The sequence below is a fragment of the Moschus berezovskii genome, chromosome 15 (genome assembly GCF_049115385.1).
Source record: "Moschus berezovskii isolate FMDL1 chromosome 15, NW_MosBer_1.0, whole genome shotgun sequence".
NCBI classification, from domain to species: Eukaryota; Metazoa; Chordata; class Mammalia; order Artiodactyla; family Moschidae; genus Moschus; species Moschus berezovskii.
The window spans coordinates 12,325,327-12,338,852 of NC_142474.1; the positions used below are offsets into that span (position 1 = coordinate 12,325,327).

The 13,526-nt window shown below is 42.0% G+C and overlaps 1 protein-coding gene across 10 annotated transcripts in view; it reads left to right on the forward strand.

The window, feature by feature from the left end:
- PTPRT (protein tyrosine phosphatase receptor type T) overlaps positions 1-13,526 on the forward strand; it is a 1,139,542-nt gene that overhangs the window by 577,845 nt on the left and 548,171 nt on the right. The window lies entirely within an intron of this gene.

Below are 13,526 nucleotides of genomic sequence, written 5' to 3' on the forward strand. Positions count from 1 at the left end.
AGGCTCTATAATTATTCTTCACTTTCTGCCATAAGGGTAGTGTCATCTACATATCTGAGGTTATTGATATTTCTCCCGGCAATCTTGATTTCCAGCTTGTGCTTCATCCAGTCCAGCATTTCTGATGATGTATTCTGCGTATTTCAGAAAATCCCATCACTTCATGGGAAATAGATGGAAAAACAGTGGAAACAGTGTCAGACTTTATTTTTTTGGTCTCCAAAATCACTGCAGATGCTGATTGCAGCCATGAAATTAAAAGACGCTTATTCCTTGGAAGGAAAGTTATGACCAACCTTGATAATATATTAAAAAGCAGAGACATTACTTTGCCAACCAAGGTCCGTCTAGTCAAGGCTATGGTTTTTCCCGTGGTCATGTATGGATGTGAGAGTTGGACTGTGAAGAAAGCTGATCGCCGAAGAATTGATGCTTTTGAACTGTGGTGTTGGAGAAGACTCTTGAGAGTCCCTTGTACCGCAAGGAGATCCAACCAGTCCATTCTAAGGGAGCTCGATCCTGGGTGTTCATTGGAGGGACTGATGCTAAAGCTGAAACTGCAATACTTTGGCCACCTCATGCGACGAGTTGACTCACTAGAAAAGACTCTGATGCTGGGAAAGGTTGGGGGCGGGAGGAGAAGGGGACGACCGAGAATGAGATGGCTGGATGGCATCACCGACTCTGTGGACATGAGTTTGAGTGAACTCCGAGAGTTGGTGATGGATAGGGAGGCCTGGCGTGCTGTGATTCATGGGGTTGCGGAGAGTTGGACACGACTGAGTGACTGAACTGATTCTGCATATAAGTTAAATAAACAGGGTGACAATATACAGCCTTGACATACTCCTTTCCCAGTTTGGAACTAGTCTGTTGTTCATGTCCAGTTCTAACTGTTGCTTCTTGACCTGCATACAGATTTCTCAGGAGGCAGGTCAGGTGGTCTGGTATTCCCATCTCTTAAAGAATTTTTCACAGTTTGTTGTGATCCACACAGTCAAAGGCTTTGGCATACTCAATAAAACAGAAGTAGATGTTTTTCTGGAACTCTCTTGCTTTTTGGATGATCTGTCAGATGTTGGCAATTTGATCTCTGGTTCCTCTGCCTTTTCTAAATCCAGCTTGAACATCTGGAAGTTCACGGTTCACATTCTGTTGAAGCCTGGCTTGGAGAATTTTGAGCATTGCTTTACTAGCGTGTGAGATGAGTGCAATTGTGCAGTAGTTTGAGCATTCTTTGGCATTGCCTTTCCTTGGGATTGGAATGAAAACTGACCTTTTCCAGTCCTGTGGCCACTGCTGAGTTTTCCAAATTTGCTGGCATATTGAATGCAGCACTTTCACAGCATCATCTTTCAAGATTTGAAACAGCTCAACTGGAATTCCATCACCTCCACTAGCTTAGTTTATAGTGATGCTTTCTAAGGCCTACTTGACTTCACATTCCAGGATGTCTGGCTCTAGGTGAGTGATCACACCATCATGATTATCTTGGTCGTGAAGCTCTTTTTTGTACAGTTCTTCTGTGTATTCTTGCCACCTCTTCTTAATATCTTCTGCTTCTGTTAGGTCCACACCATTTCTGTCCTTTATTGAGCCCATCTTTGCATGACATGTTCCCTTGGCATCTCTAATTTTCTTGAAGAGATCTCTATTCTTTCCCATTCTGTTGTTTTCCTCTATTTCTTTGCATTGATCGCTGAGCGGGGCTTTCTCATCTCTCCTTGCTCTTTGGAGCTCTGGGTTGTTTTTCGAATCTCTCTCTGACTCTTAATCTGCTGCCTTGCTCATTCAGCGATGAGGATCCCCTGTGATTACATGGGCCCACCCAACTAATCCAGGATAATATCCATTTCAAGATTTTTTACCACATCTGCAAAATCCCTTTTACCTTGTAAAGCAGTGTATTCACAGGGTCTGGGTATTAGGCCGTGAACATCTTTGTGAGGGGCCATTACTATTCCACAGTGAGGGTTCTGTACGAGCCGCGGAATCTAATGCCGTCCTGTTTTCCCTAGTAGTACAGGTGCTCAGCAGTGGTTGTTTTGAATCACGCCTGGTTCCCCCACGTCCTTTGGATCCTTGGTCTATGGCCAGGTCATTTCCCTTATCACTATTCTGGCCCAGTTCTAAATTCTAGCTTCTCTCTAAAGCCTCTCATCTTTAGAGTTCATGTGTCAACGTTAAATCACTGCTTGCTTAAGCTGTTTGCTTTCTGCAAGGTGGTATCTTTGTACTTACAGTTCCAAGTGAAGTATCTTAGAGCCCAGAATAATTGAACCCTGCACATATTGGAGGAATACCCCGAACATATGCTTCACACCCGGCAACATTAGAAAATAATTTAAAATAAGCAGTTGTTAGGGTATCATAATCCAAATATTGTTTGAAGTTATAGATTTCATCGGGTGGAAGTTTCTATTTCCATTTGGACTCATCTTCCCCATTTTCCCCTTGCTCACAAGGTGCTCAACAGCACTCACCTATCTGAATGTGTACAAAAGATTCGGGAGTATTTCTGCTTACAATGTCATAATTGCTTTAACTTTCCTTCTACCTAGCACACCATAAATGCAGTCAACTGATCTTTGCATTTTTTGACAACTATAGTTCCATTTGCTTTATTTAGAAACAAATGTAATTACTTAAACTGGTGAAGACAGAACTACTTTTGCAGCAAAGTCAAAACATGCATCAACACTCATCTCTATAATTATTTCACCAGGAAAAAAAAAGCCCTTACTGGCTTTTCTCACTAATAAAGAGGGTCCTCACCAGTGGTTGGCAACTTTACTAAGTAATACATGTCAGTTCCGTTCTCAGGACCATAAACCTAGCCTGACCAGCTTCCCCTCAGTGTCCAGGAGTCATGTAGATGAAGCTCAGATATTTCTATCTGTGGCTTATTGTTGAAGAAGATAGCCTTTTGAGGGAGTTGAATCTGAGTTTGTATCTTTGACTCTGCTATCTTCTTGGAAGATTAGGCAAGATAATTAATGGGCAAGACTAGGGGTGACAGAGTTTTCTGTAGAGAGCCAGATAGTAAATATTTTAGGCTTTGTAGACCACATGGTCTCTTGTAACTATTCGGCTCTGCTAGAATTGTAGCATAAGTTTTAAAAAGTGGGCATAATTGTACTCCATTTAAACTTACAAAAATAGATTGGATTTGGCTCATGGGCTATATTTTGCTGAGTCTTGGGCAAGATACTTGCCCTCTTAAACTTTAATGACATTCATAATGAATATTAAGTGCTGACTTTGAGGATATTAAAATTTAATGAGATGTTGTTTATTAAATGCTTAGAACATTACCTGCCATACAGTGAATGGTCAGTATATCTTTGGATGGATGAGTGGATGAATGGATGGCTTGATGGATGGCTTAATGGTTGAATGGAAAGGATGGAGAGAGAGATAGGAAGGGAAAAAAAGAGAAAAGGAGCAGCCATACTGAAACTAAATATATTGAATAATACCTTCCAGTTTCTGGGAGAAAATACTCTCTTGCTATAGGGATAATGGACCACATGTAGCTAAACTGATTATGTGACTCATGTCTTGTCACTTGGAGCAGAGCAACAGGGCTAAACAGAGGCTTGAGTCACCACAGTAAAAAAAAAAAAAAAATTTTTTTTTTTTTTCTTTCTTTTTCTGCTATCTACTACTTCCCTATCCCACCAGGATCTATTTTCTGTGAGAGTTAGAGCCATCCCACTGGCCCTGAGGTCCTGCATGGTTTCCTTCAAATAATCCAGGAGAATGACTGATATTCCAGCTGTGGAGGCCCCAGAAGCTGCCTGTGTTCTGGTCCTACTGCGCTCACTTCTGCCTTTCTTCTCCACTTTGAGTATCTGGCTGATGTCCAGATGGTCTGGAAGCTGTGATGGCTCCTAGGCCTTAGGATTTTCAGATCTGTTTCTGTGAATGACTGATCTGTTCTCCCGTGGTCCCCTCAAGCAGTCTGGATAGATGAAACCTTGCTCAATGCAGTGTACTAGTGCCTAAGAAAAGACCACCAAATGCAGAGGTGTCCCCCCATTCGATAAAAACAAACTGAAGAAGCTCTCAGATGGGAACTTCTGGCTTTAAATTTTTGTCTCTGAAATAGACTGTTCCATCTTACAACTAACATTTTAGTGAAGACATGAAAAAGAAAAAAAGAGAAAACAAGTAAATAAAACTACCCCATAACACTGAAAACTGGGCCTAATAATTGGATTTTTTTTCCAACAATAGCCAGTGAAACTATTTTGTTGAAGTCTGAACAGATATGGATCCAAATATAGGTAAGAAGACCGTTTGGCTTACCATACTGTCTTAATGCTTAATTCAGATACATGTGGTCTATTCAGATGAGGAAACTGAGTCGCTCTACCATGTGAATGTTGCTTTTTAAGATGAAGATATGATTAAACACTGTAAACATGGATCCAGAGCTTTATCAGAATTTGAGCATGAAGAAAAATAAAACTATATTTAAAAAAATTTGAGGCTTAATGTCACAAAATCACATACATTTATCAGGTCATCCAGGACTTTGCCTCAAACAGTATATTCATCATTCAGATGGGAAAAAAAATAAGATTAAAATGTTACAGAGTTTAGGGAGGTGTGTCCTAGGATGCAGGAGCATGCAGATTCAAAGGAAACAAAGAGCAGAGGCTTCTCACCCGATCGTGAAGGTAAGGAGAATTATTTGAAAAAATGAGGATACCTACCTGTTGGAGTTGTGTAATGCAGTGACCATATGTAGCAACCGTATGACCCAGAATTTCTAAAACAGCTCCAACTGTCCTTTTTTTTTTTTCTTAAATTAGATGATCCCGTCAAATGGGTCAAAGTAGTTTAACTTCTAGACTATAATGAATTTTTTTTTTTTTTTATGATTGGCTTAGAAAATATGGTCACTGGGAACATGAAGGCCCAGTAGTTAGACTCATGCCACTAGCTAAAGTCTGAAAGTATTTGATACTTAGAGAGCCTGCGAAGTAGAACTTTTCCTCAAGATCACAATGCATTACTAGTAAATAACATGTGTTCCAGGTAGAAATATCTACCATGAATCAACATATTTTAGTATAGGATGGTTCTTTGCTGTAAGCGTTCAATGATCGTCTAACAATTCATAACTCTTTTCCAAGTTGACTCTCTTTCTTCTGCATTGTACTGGTTGCTCCGGTGTCCGTCACCATTGCACCTTCTATTAATATTCTGACAATTGTAGATGGACTCATTCACTTGAGTTTGTGTACTTCTTTTCACTCTATCTTTCTGAGACTGGGACTGCCTTCTGTAGGGATTGAGAGGGAATGGGTGGGGCAGAGGGTTAGAGTGAAGAGAATGATTGAAACAGTCCCCCAGGGACTTCCCTGGTGGTCCAGAGGGTAAGACTTCACCTTCCAATTCAGGGAGTGCAGGTTCAATCCCTGGTTGGAGAACTAAGATCCTACAAGCCTCTAGGCCAACAAAACAGAAGCAATATTATAATAAATTCAATAAAGACTTTAAAAACAGTTCATATCAAAAAAGTTCTTTAAAAAATAAGTGCCACCCAAATGAGAAAGCAGGCTGCCATACTCTTACTCTTACTACCAAATTTCACAGGAAGAATGAAAGCAAAAAAAAAAAAAAGAAATCTGGGAAAGGACCTAGCATATTTCAAGTGCCAGGAACTCTGCTGGTTGTTTTATATGTTTTGTTTTGTTTCATATCCACCTATCTTATTATTCCTTGTTCATTCTCTCTTTCTCTCCCTGACACATGACTTAGCAAAATTAGATATTTTAAAGTCTGTAGTAAGAATATGCCTTAGAGGAATTAAGGATCTTTTCCAGGGCCACTGAATGTAAGGAGTTAAGCTAGACCTTCTCAGAAGGACTTTCAGCTCCAGAACTCATATTCTTTCTCCTACATCCTCGTCCCTTCCATCTAATGACAGCTTAATGGGCCTCCATCTTTGCAGTTATCTGAAGGGCCATCGTGCCAATGTTCCATCTTTTTTTACACTGCTTTGAAAGAAAAACGCTTTAACAGTCCTTGTTAAAGAGAATTTTGTGTCTAACTCTGTCTCCTTTTTGCTCTGGCTGTCAGGAAGCTTCAGGTCACATTTGAAACCTGATGGTGGTACTTGTGAGGACCTTATGGTCGGCACAGGGACATCCTTCTTGCTGTGGTGCTCACAGCTCTGTCTTTAGGCTGTTTTCTTGATGCTTTACTCCTACTGACTTTTTGCTGTTGTATCTTGTTCCTTTCATATGCTATCTCAAATCCTTTGTGGACTATGGGGGTGAATGAATGAAAGTTGAATATCAAATACATTATACATGTACACTAATGATCGTTAGTTAACAATGATTTGTATCTCCTGTCACATTGTCTCCTGTCTCCAGTCTGAGCTTTTGAACATTCATCGCTTTTCTCCTCTGCTTTTTTCAGAACATTCAGGACTAAGAGAGTTGGGGATGAAGATTTCTAGCCCCCATGCTCGTTTCAGCTTAAGCAGTTCTGAATAGTTTATGCTTTCGCCACAGTTCCCTCAAAGTGCTGTTTGGTTCTAGCCTTTTCCTAGATCTGGCTTTTAAAAACCTTCCCCCCCCCCCATAGTTTGAGCACCTCGATGAATGCATTGGGCTACTTGCAATATTAATAACTCATGTCGTTCTAACCTTATGTTCCTGATAAAGGAATTCTCTGCTGTTTAAGGCTCTGGAATGAATAATGGCTGAATGTTTCTATTGTCCTCTTAAAATGGAGATTACTATATGTTGAATCACAACAGAACTACTTTTTTATAGGCTGTGAATAGCATAAAGGCCCATCATGTTATTCCAGGCAGCACCAAGTGAATGGATAATGGGGAGCCAATTATTATAAATAATGCCTTGTTTCCTTTCGGCCCCTGTGCAAACTTTACAGAGCCAGATTCTATTCAGAGCTGGGAGATTAAAGGAGACAGTGTTCAAGCCCACACCTAGCACAGTGCCTGGCCCAGGTCAGGGCTGCATCATAGCCCAGTCCTAATCTGATGTCAGCTGGGGTGCTGTGGTTTTGCCTTGGCTTTTCCTTCACTCTGCTTTTGCTGGGACAAGGGTTTGCAGACAACCATCATTTCCCATTCAGGTTCTTTGATAGGGCTGGGGCAAGCTGGATTGGACAGGGGCATGAGTTCAGGCCACTTTGCAGGGCTCCTGGGAACCCAGCTGGGTGAGCAGAATGCTGCTTGGTGAGTCTGGTTGCCATAGGACCAAAGGAGGAAGAAAACAGAAAGGAACTTTCTAGCAGAGTAGACGAGGTTGGTCTGAGAGAAGAGCCATGGCTGGTGGTGAGAGTATGGGTCTAGCATTCAGAAGCCAAGAGGAGCAGGGTCTGCTGCCGTGTGGGAATGGGGTTGGGTAGGATGAAGGCTTCCGGAAGAAGCACATGGATGAGGTGAGTTGACAGAGATCCAGCTGGGTAGGTGGTGATGCCCTCAGCAAGAATGTTCATACTGAACAGCTCTAGCAGAATGAGGCTGTGTTTTCCAAGCCTCTCACATGCTGATGGAATAAGCACCAGATTCTTTCATCATCTCCTCCCATTCCATAGAGTTGAACTTTGAGGAAATTTACCCATTTTCTTCTCTGGGCCTGAGTATCATTGTTTGCAAAAGGAGGATGCTGGGCTACATGTTCTCTAAGAGCCATGCCTCTGTGTGTGTGTGTTTTATTAATCATGATGTGAGGCAGTCTCATGTAAAAGCAATTTTTTTTTCTAGGTGAACATATTCTTGAAGCCATGAACTTTTCTACTCCTAACCGTGTTGTTTATTTTGACATCTGTTGCTCTACACAGACTTCTTTGTAACTCCCAGCTACTAGCAACTGAAATTCTATCAGCACTGGAGTCTAGGACCAAGCTGATTGGGCAGCAGGAAGCATAATTTAATATGGATGCTTTGCTTAATGCTGTACATTTGTTTGGAAAAAGCAATACCTACTGCAAAGCTGGCATTCTGAAATTGGATGACATATCCATGATTTTCAGTGGACAGTCTGCATATGTCAGAGCATTGGTGGAGGAAAAATGTATTTTTTAGGGTAGAAACATATTTAGATTTAATGTATATCAAGGAGTGCCCTGTCCTTTAAGATATAGGCGTACAGAAGGAGTAGCAAGCAATCAAAGGCATTTTGAGAGTACTTTTTAAAGAAGTATCAAGTTAATCCAACTGACTTAGCTTGCACTTCATTGCTGCTTCTCTTCACCTGCCAAGAGGATTTTTGCCCGTCCTGAGTCTGTATCAACCCTTTACTCTGTCTACTGCCTGTTAGCTGTCCTCCTTCATAGCTATCACTTGGCATAGTGAGGGGCAGATATAATATTAATGGTAGGAAGGAATGCAGACGTCTTTAATTCAGGAGAAAGATGTAGACTTGGAAATATAGACTTGAGAGTCACCAGGATATAGATAGTGATTTAATTTAAGGTAACAGATGAGATCAGAAGGGTAGGAGAAAGATTTAGTACACAATACCAATGTAAAAATTGAATATATGGACAGGGGATGAAGGGCCTGCAAGGCAAGCCAAGAAGGAAACTTGAGAAATCTCTAGGATCACTCAGAAGCCAAGGAATTAAGTATTTAAAGGACGCTCAGTCCTGTCTGACTATTTGCGACCCCATTAACTCTAACCCGCCAGGCTCCTCTGTCCATGGAATTCTCCAGGCAAGGATACTGGAGTATCCTTGTCCAGGGGATCTTCCTGACCTAGGGATCGAACCCAGGTCTCCCATATTGCAGGCAGATTCTTTACCATCTGAGCCACCAGGGAAGCCCATTTAAAGGGAAGACTAGTCAATTCTATGCTTGCTGAGTGGTCCCTTAAGAAAGGAACTAAAAGAAACCCATAGTTTAGCAACATGGGATCCATGGCAGGAGAAATTCCAATACAGATGAGGGCAGAAGTTGAATAGAATGAGTTAAGGACAAGAAAAGTAGCGATCAATCTCATTTCACTCTTTCAGTTAATGTGCCCATGAGGTGGGCTGGAGTGTTTGGACAATAACTTGTGAGAAAAATGAAGATAAAAAGGATTTTCTCTTTATGGGGAAAAGTGAGACTTGTTTAAATGCTGATAGGAAGAGGCCAATGGAGAGGAAGGTTGAAGACAGAAGGAAGAGGGGTAACTGGCAAGCACAGGGCCCTGAGAAGGCTGGAGGGCTGAAGACCCAGGAGAAGGAATGCCCTGGAGTAGGAGAGTGGGAGAAGGAGGGATGCAAGTACAGGCTTCGAAACAGAGGGATCAGCACGTCCCTTTGTGATGGCCTCTTTTGCTTCTGTGGAATAAGAGTTAAGATAACCCCCTAAAATTGGAATAGAAAAGGATGCAGGAGCATGGAGAAAATTTGCAAAAGCAGCAATGGGAAATTGGGGCCAGGTACCCAGGGAACTGGGGAAAGAATGGCTCAGCTAACATTGGAAACCATCTGTTAGTCTGGGATTATACTATTTTCTGGAGCAGAGCTCAGCAGCCAAGATGGAACATGGTTTGTGACATTGATATAAGGTGTCATGGGTTGAATTGTGTCCCCCAGGTTCATATGTTGAAGTCATAGCTCCCGGAATATCCGAATGTGACTTCTTTGGAAATAAGGTCCTTGTGGATGCAATTAAGAAGAGGTCATAAGGGCGCTAATCCAGTGTGACTATTGTTCAGTTGCTAAGTTGTGTCCAACTCTTTGCAACCTCATAGTCTGCAGCACGCCAGGCTTCCCTGTTCTTCACAGTATCTCCAGGATTTGCTCAAATTCATGTCCATTGAGTTGGTCATGCTCTCTCACCGTCTCTTCCGGTGTGACTTGTGTCCTTATAAAAACATGGACTTTAGACACAGACACATGCCCATGGAGAGAACACTAAGGTGAAGGCAGGGATTGGGTGATACTTCTACAGGCCAGGGAACAATTGTCAGCACACCAGCAGCAGTGAGGGGAGGGTCGTAGAATGGACTCTCACTCATAGACCAACTTTGCAGATACCCTGATCGTCTTGGGCTTCTGACCTCCAGACTGTGAGACGGTACATTTCTGTCCTCAAAGATACCCCATCGGTAGTACTTTGTTCTGACAGTCCTAACACACAAATACAAAAGGGAGCCAGGGATGTTTATTTTTCTTCTCCCTTATTTTTTTTTTTCTTTTGCATCTTCAAGTTGGTTGTAAAGGACTTCAGACAAACATTTTAAGAGCACATTATAAAAGTGTTATTAAAGAAATAGCTCAAGGAATCCAAGATGAGTCGGGAAAGAAGCAAACAAATAAAATATCAATAGGAAAGAAAACGTATAAAGAAAAAGTAACGAAGAAGTTTGGAGCTGAAATGTTCTTTCAGCGCCTACATTTGTAACTGCGAAGAGTTCCTACGACCTTAGTTTCTGAGAAAATCTCAACCCTCCTCAGAAGTTTCCTGTAAAGGTTAATCTTAGCCTCCAGGTTCTTGCTAAAGTGATCACTATGTTACTCCTCAAATTAGAACTCAGCTTAGATCTTAGCCAAGGTGTTTGCAAATAATCATCTCTTGTTAGGCACTGACTTCCATTTACATAGTGTAACCACAGATCGAATATATTCTCAGAGGGACTTTCAAGTTATCTGAGCTGTGTGAGTCTTCAAAGGGCTGTGTGGCTTCGTGTGGATTTAATAGGCTCTTGGCCCCGTGTGTGATTCAGCATTTCCTAGGTTCCAGTTCTCAGAGAAATTGCTCATTAGCTTCGAGAGACAGTTTTTAATGGAATAAAATATAGGGGAGAGTGGGTTGTGGTTTCAAAAGCTGCTGTGATTAAAATCATATGGACAGCTGCTGTTCAGTGTCATTCAGTGTGGATAAAGAAGTGCTTGCTGTCAGAAAGCCGCTGGGCTGTAAATTTTGTTTATTGTACAACTGGCCGCTTTCTGCAGAGTTTAAAGTTTTAGGAAGAGTATGTGAATAGACCACATGGAGCAAAACCAAGTTCTTCTTTTTTAAAATCTTACTTGAAAAAATAACAGTTTTTTCATTGAAAAAAAATTGGAAAATACATGAAAATAAATATCTATAAAAAGCAGATAGATGCTCTCTTGAGTTTTAACCTTTTGAATGCCTTTTCATTTGGTCTCCACCCCACCATTCATATAGGCACAGGCATATTTTTATGAACTTAGAAGCATATTGTAATAGTTTTTTTTAATTGAAGTATAGTGGCTTTACAATGTTGTGCTATTTCCTGCCATACAGCAGAGTGAATCAGCTATGTATGTATATACATACGTCCCCTCTTTTTTGGATTTCCTTCCCATTTAGGTCACCACAGAGCAGAGAGTAGAGTTCCCTGTGCTGTACAGCAGGTTCTCTTTCAGTTCAGTTCGGTTCAGTCGCTCAGTCGTGTCCGACTCTTTGCGACCCCAGGCCTCCCTGTGTGTATATAAATATATATGTATATATACGTGTGTGTGTGTATGAAGTTTGAGGTTTCTGTAGTTGCAGTTGAATCTGTTGCAGCTCATCCAGAAATGTAGTGGGGCGGTGGGGGGAACACTTCCAGATTCCAGGTCCATCAAGTTGAATTCTTTGAGGTCTAAATACGAAGCCTGTTAGCAGGAGAGCACTGCCTGATTTTCACTTCCATGCCACAGGCAGAGATTTGATCTCAACAGAACACCGCTGGGAGGTGGCTGCCCAGAAAAGGGCTTAAGTGCAGGCGGTTATTATATATAATAAGGTGGGGGCCTCAGAAGCTGCATGGCTTCCCCTCTGTGAATCACGGCTGTGCCTCACGGGAGAAGCAGGTTGTGGTGGGGTGGGATTTTTTTCTCCCATCCTCTTGGTTCCCTCGTGATGGAAAATTCATAAACTGGTCCTGGTGACAGTTGTGCAAAATGAAAAGCTCCATGAATGTGTGGAGAATAGATTATCCTGACTGCTGTTAAGCATTTGACAAATTGGGAGTTTTGTCATACATCAGAGAACAATGCAGGGAGAATGGGGAACGATGGGCATCATATAAATACAACACACCTGACAGCCCCCAGCCACATTTATCTTCGGGCATGGTGGGGAGGGGGAGGCGCAGGGAGAGATGGTGGGCGGTGGGCAGGCCCCTGGCTGCTGGGAGGCTGCGGGGTGCATCCCACCATCAAGGCCCCCTTTCACTGTGAGTGTTAGGAGGCGTCAGCTTGTTTAGGGTCAAGCACATCACAGTTTTTTAAACTAAAGAAATTTTCCGCACGAGCCTGATGTGGGGGTGTCCCTGAAGTCACCAAGGGGCCGAAGAGAGTCTCATGTGCTCCAGTAAATGGAGGAGTAGCCCAGTTGGAGCTGGATCTTGAAATCCATTCTCTTGGGGATGGACTGAGCACAGGGAGGAGTGGGGACAGAGAAATGTGTTGGTTTCTTTCCCGGCCACCTGGCCTCCCACCCACCATCACCAGTCAAAAGGGGATGCTCTCAGTTGAGGAAGGATGGTTTAGAGAGAGTGTTAAGTTGCTTTCATTCCTGAATATCTCAGCAGCAAGTCACAGGTAGAACAGAGAGAGCCTGCAGAGCTGGCTGTGGGGGGAGAATGGCCTCAGAGGGCAGGCGGGGCTCCAGGGCAGGGGGAGGAGCATCTGGCAGACCTGACATCAATCTTCACTCTTTTCCCAGTGGTGTGACCTCTGGTAGGTAAGTGACTTGACCTCTTTAAGCCTCAGTCATCTGACCTATATAATGGGATGTGGTGCCTGCTCCAGGAGTAATGTTGTGAAGATTAAATGAGATAATATGAGGAAAGTGCCTGCTTGCCTACTAAGATGACTCTGAGCAAAAAGACAATAATGTGTTGGTGACGATGTGAGGAATTGAAACCCTCATACATTGCTGGTACAAATTTAAAATGGAACAACTAGTTTGGAAAAGTTTGGGAGTTCCCCAAAATGTATAGAGTTACAATCCGTTCTAGTGATCCCGCACCTAACTATATACCCAAGAGAAATGAGAAGGTACATCTACAGAAAAAAATTGTACTTGGATGTTCACAGCAGCATTATTCACAATAGTCCAAAAGTGGAAACAGCCCATGTGTCTATTAACTGATGGATGAATAAATAAATGTTGTATGTCTATACAAGGGACTATTATTTGACAATAAAAAGGAATGAGAGCCTGATATATGCTGCAACATGGATGAATTGTGAAAACACACCAAGTGAAGAGTAAGTCACAAAAGACCATGTAGGGTCTGATTCCATTTATAGGAAATGTCCAGAATAGGCAGATCTGCAGAAACAAAGTAGAATCATAGTTGCCAAGGGCTGAGGGATTAAGGGACAGTTGGGAAGATGACTGATAAAGTGTGTGGGGTTTTTTTTGGTGTGTAATTAAAACGCTCTAAAACCAGCCGTGATGATAGTAGCATAGCTCTACAAATATACTAAAATTTACTGAGTTTAACACTGGATAAATTGTAGAGTATGTTAATTGTGATATAATTATGATATAATAATATTATGATATAATAGAAGTTTTATTC